The following is a 6,136-nucleotide window of genomic DNA, read 5'->3' as shown; positions in this document are numbered from 1 at the left end:
AAATCTTTGACATGCTGCGGTGAGGTGGTCGGAGAAACTGGCGGATGTGAAGCACGTTAAACTGGTCTCATCCTGACATCTCTCCTGCTCTCGGGGGATTTGTCTGTCTGTCCACCTGTGTGGATGAAAATGAGGATGATTTCCTCAGGGCGATTACCATACAGTGTGACCACGTCAAAGTTCAGTCCTATGATTGTGTCATTTATAGCACAGGGAGTATCTCATTGAAATTTACCCTGGAAACATCAGAACATGCAAGGTTAAGTGCCTCATGCTGGAAACTGGGGGTAGAGTAGATAAATATCCGGTCTCCCGCACTGCAGATAGGCGGAAAGGCCTTTTCCACGCTGAAAGAAATGGAAGAAAGAAGGAAATTGATGTGCAGCTAAAATGATCACAAATGAAAAAATAAAAGGGGATCATTATGGAAACATACAGCATCATATTTCATTTTCCTTGAAAAATTGATGTGCAGCTAAAATGATCACAAATGAAAAGATAAAAGGGGATTCATTATGGAAACATACAGCATCATATTTCATTTTCCTTTGAAGTCTAGTGGTAAAGATACAGTACTCTTACTGCTGTGGCAATGGGAGATTTCCTCTGACGGGTTATGTTGTTGACAGCCTTCCCAAAGCAGGGAATGTTGTATGGTGCTGGCAATTGATGGAGTTTTGTCACAAACACGATTCAGACTGGCATAAAACAAGTAAGTGCGAATCCTGGAAATCTGAATCCAGAACAGGAATTGACAGACAAATTCAGCCGGCCTGACAGCACCCGTGGAGACAAAGAGATTTAATGTTTCATATCGACAGAATCAGGTTACTTGTGCATTTTATTGTTTTAATTCCTGGGTAATTGCCATTTTCAATTCATGAATCAGCATACATATCAGAATCTCTCATTAGCTGACAAACATCATCTGTAAAATGAAAAATGTCATATCGGCTGTAATGCTGTTGCTGTTCTCCTGAGTTGGTGAAAGGCTGGCCATACTCATTACCTTTATCTTGTCCTTTCTGTCCATGAGCAACAACGTTGAATGGAGAGCTTCTGTTTTCAGTGTCTACCTTCGTATGCTTATTTTTTTGTCTCCCGTTGTCTCTCTGTACCATCTCACTCTCTTCTACATTCTCCCACTCTCTGTCTGTCAATATCCCTCAATTTCTATGCCTACTCTTGGAAAAGTCTGAAATTCGGTGGCTTTCTCCGCCATGGTGACAGCAGACAATGAGAGCTGTCATCTCGCAATGGATGCGTTATTACCACAACATTTCCTGGCAAGCCTGCAGTGTCTCCTGTCTCACTTCATTATTTTAAAACAAGACTTGCTCTGACAGCGAGAGACTAAAAGTAGAAGAGATGGAGAAATCATTGTTTAACAGAGTAAAGAATCCCGGTGTTGGATGAGCAGGATAGAACATTGACTAATGGGCCCACAGCAGGCGGCAGGGCTTGGTATCACCAACTAACAACGGGCTGAGCTCAGACACAAGAAGCATGCTGAGCCGTCACTTTCGCGATATTGGATCAACAATACGGCTTTTACAATAAGTTTATGTAATGAACTTTCAATGTACGGAACATTTGAGAGCATTTCACACCATACTCGCCTGGTTATTACCAGATGCTTCAACTGACAAAGCCGCATACGGTGTTCTTCAAATCCATATGTGCATTTAATTAACTATTTGATCACAGTAACTCAGACTTCCTTGCAGTAGTAAAGCTGCTCGATGAGAATATATATAAACCTGTGCTTATGCAGGAAAGAACAGTTCACAGCTGGTCTTCCTTCACTGAAAATGCACCGAAAGAGGAAATCTCTTCTTGCTTTGCTTTCAAACTATTGCCTTCCCCTCTGTAATCTGGCAGGATAAAGAGGATGCGTTCATCCTCTCGGGGCCGATAAAACGCGTGAATATGCACAGAGGGAATCTCATACCAAAAGATCAGGGTAATTGTGGTGAATTTACCAGGAGTGGTGTGTGAGTCGGTGTTAACAGTGGGTAGTAAGGGCTAATCCATTAGCACTGACATTGCGCCTTGCATCAACAGCATCAAACTCAATTCTTTCCTCACGTCTCCCATTCATCATAGACTTTCAGTTTATCCGACTCCCAATTCGAAACTTCTCACTTTTTCCCGAATACTTTCGTGTTTCCACTTCGAAATTGCAGCTGTTTGAAACGAATTTCTGGAGTATGCACGTCACTCTTTGGGATCAGCTGCACTGCCCATCCATAATTACTCGAGAGCTTGCGATAGTAAGTTACTTTACAGAATCGTGGAAGTACTCAGCACAGAAATGCATCCATGATGTCGCTCGGGAGGGAGTGCCGAGAATTAAAACAAACGACATTGAAGGAACAGTGAGATAGTTTCAGCTGAGAAAGGCGAGATTCTTAGAAGCGATTTGCGGTGACAGGTGTCTCGGGTATCTGCCGCAATTATCCTTCCAGTTGGATGCAATCAATTATCCTTCTCGTTGGATTGATTCTGGCAGATCCGCGTCTGTGCTCTGTGTGGAAGCAGGAAATAGTTTTCATTCAGATCAACCAAAAGAAGAGAAATAAATCTTTATTTCCTGAAGGCGAATTGGATCCAAGTCTATGCGATTCAAACTCAGACTCTGAAGCAGGAACTCCACTTATGCTTACAATAACCCTTGACCTAACCTATCCAAACTTTTGTACCTATTTTCTTTCTCCCCACATTTTGGAGCACCAGCCCTTGCCGTGAGTGGTGAAGGAGCTAACTAATCCCTCGCAGAAAAAACAATTGGGGCAAGAGACCCATATATCTGTCGCGCAGTGGGTATTGCTTTGCTCCGAACAGACCGGGTTTGCTGTGTGGGACTGAAACTGTGTTCGATCACATACAGACGGGGTGTATCCGGTGCCAGCAGATGTGATTAGATTAGATTACTTACAGTGTGGAAACAGGCCCTTCGGCCCAACAAGTCCACACCGACCCGCCGAAGCGCAACCCACCCATACCAATTCACCTAACCTGCACATGGCCAATTCACCTAACCTGCACATCTTTGGACTGTGGGAGGAAACCGGAGCACCCGGAGGAAACCCACGCAGACACGGGGAGAACGTGCAAACTCCACACAGTCAGTCGCCTGAGTCGGGAATTGAACCCGGGTCTCTGGCGCTGTGAGGCAGCAGTGCTAACCACTGTGCCACCGTGCCGCCCACAAAGGGTTGGGGCGGATTCAGACCCATTCTGGGAAATAGACTGGATCAGGAATTCAGGGGAGCTTAGTCTCACAGAAAGAAGGCTGGAAAATTCGGTTGGGAAAGATATCAGCCATGATCGAATGGTCGGGCAGACTAGATGGGCTGAAAACTCTAACTATCCACCGATGCCTTCTGGTCCCTGGCCATCCGGAATCTAAGGGAGGAAGTAAAAAAAGAATATCTGAGTATAAATTGGAAGTCAGGAGATATTCAATAAAAAGGAAGGGTGTGTAAGGCAGAGGGAGATGGACATGGAGAAAGAAGTGTCACTGGTCATGAAGTCTTAACTCGATTTTCCTTTCCAAGGTTCTACCAGACCTGCTGAGATTTTCCCGCAATGTCTTTTGTTGGTACTGAAACAGAAGATGGGAGTGAGTTCCTGGATCAACCAACTCTCTGTTCTGTGGGCGTTTGAATTCCCCGTTCGACGAGATCACATCTCAGCCACGCGAAAACCTCACTATCCTGCCGCACCCCACCCCTGTTACTGACAATAAACTGTTCATTACTTAAACCCACGTGCATGCAACACCATCATTTTCCGAGTGAATTGGGAAAAGTTTAGGGAGAGTTCCGTTCGGTTTCATTCAGAGCATTATAAATCAGTTACTTTTGTTACAGCACTATTTGACATGGAGCCGTCACTCTCAATCCCCCGAGCATGTGGCCATTCGCATTCCACGGCTCTGGAAATTTTGGTTGGTGCATGGTTGGAATGGAACCTCACGTTTTGAAAGGGACATTGTTTATCGTATATTCGGCTGAATTGATAAACGTGTCTCTGGCACCTCCGGTATAGTAGAAACAATTTTCACTCTGAAACCAACACATGATTAAAAACATTGGTAACAATGTGTCAACAAAATCTGCAACAGCGAGCGAAGGTAACAATGTGTCAACAAAATCTGCAACAGCGAGCGAATGCGCTCTTATGTGGGGTTGCAACATTGCAAATTGAATATATAGCTGTGAACCGATGAACAGATAATAATGCCCCGACATGAAACTGCATTTGCCAAGTCTTCTCCACTCTCTCATTCTATCGATACCTGTTTGCAAAATTCCACATCCTTATCATGGAGCCGTCACTCTCAATCCCCCGAGCATGTGGCCATTCGCATTCCACGGCTCTGGAAATTTTGGTTGGTGCATGGTTGGAATGGAACCTCACGTTTTGAAAGGGACATTGTTTATCGTATATTCGGCTGAATTGATAAACGTGTCTCTGGCACCTCCGGTACAGTGGAAACAATTTTCACTCTGAAACCAACACATGATTAAAAACAGTGGTAACAATGTGTCAACAAAATCTGCAACAGCGAGCGATTGCGCTCTTATGTGGGGTTGCAACATTGCAAATTGAATATATAGCTGTGAACCTATTAACAGATAATAATGCCCCGACATGAAACTGCATTTGCCAAGTCTTCTCCACTCACTCATTCTATCGATACCTGTTTGCAAAATTCCACATCCTTATCACAATATGCTCACCCACCTATTGTGTATCGGCAGCATTTCACTCTGCCACTTCCTTCAAGTCATTCAGTCAGATAAAACATTAAATCCGTTGACAGAACAATCTGGATTTCTCTAAATATATCTTTCCAAATTTAAAACTGCTCATTAAACTCGATCCGGTGATTTCTGTTAAATAGACAACGGACAGACAATGCTGCTTTATTATCCAACACCGAGAAAGGCTTTCTTGTGCAATGGACTTTTACATAGCCCCTTATTGATTGCTTGCTAAAATTCAAATGTACTTTACTGAGCATCGTCCTTCACCAAGTCTGCAGGTCATGCAACCAAAGAAATCTGTCAGATTGTCATCGTGTGATTTTCCTTTCAAAAATGATGTTGACTCAGTTTGACTGTAATCATCTCTTCTAAACTTTCTGCTTTTCTTAATTTGCAATGGTGGTTCACATTTTCGAAATGACAACAAAGACATTTGAGCAGGTGGAAGCAATTTAACCCATCAAGTCAGCGACAAGTTTCAATGAGATCACGGTTAATTTGGTTAATCCTCAACTCCCCTTTCGGCCTCATCTCTATGGCCCTCGATTTCCGAAGTGACCAAATGTCTATCTTTCTCAGCCTTGCATGTATGTAGCCTTGACAAACATCTTTTGCAAACAACTTCACAGATTTGCTACCCTCTGAAAGAGACAATATCCTCCACACCTAAGTCTTCCTAATTGGCCCCTTCCGCTGTGAGGAGGCCTTCTGGTGCCACATTATCCCAGGTGTATATCAGAGCAGAAAAATCCCTCAAGGTCGGTCTGCACTGTCCAGTGCCAGCTCTGAGTGCTTGCAGCATTTTCTTTTTTGACTTTTGAATGAACAAATAGACCTGAATCTTCTTCAAAAACACTTCAGTGGCTGTAATTTCGCTGGCAGTGTAATGCGCTAGAAAGTCGAGTGCTTGATCACGAATATATCACTCTCAAAATGTTATCTCTTTTTCTCTTTCCACAGTTACCGCTAGATCAGTCGGATTTCTGCAGTATTCTGTGAATTTTCTGTTTACAAGTGCTGCATTTCATTAAATTCCTTCAATCACAGTCTTCTGGACACTGACCCTGTTCAGTGACAATACTTCCTCCTGCTCGTCAATGTGCCAATCCCCACCGATCCCTCCCCCATCAAGATAAACAGCTGCACAACAGGACCTCTGCATCTCCATTAATGATGACCGACTTGACACTGACATTTTTTACAAACCCACCGACTCCCACAGCTACCTGGATTACACCTCTTCCCACCCTACCTCTTGCAAAAATGCCATCCCGTATTCCCAATTCCTCCGCCTCCGCCGGATCTGCTCCCAGGAGGACCAGTGCCACCACAGAACACACCAAATGGCCTCCTTCTTTAGA

The sequence above is a fragment of the Chiloscyllium plagiosum genome, unplaced genomic scaffold (assembly GCF_004010195.1).
Source record: "Chiloscyllium plagiosum isolate BGI_BamShark_2017 unplaced genomic scaffold, ASM401019v2 scaf_2926, whole genome shotgun sequence".
In the NCBI taxonomy this organism is placed as follows: Eukaryota; Metazoa; Chordata; class Chondrichthyes; order Orectolobiformes; family Hemiscylliidae; genus Chiloscyllium; species Chiloscyllium plagiosum.
Note: the sequence above shows the minus strand (reverse complement) of the source record.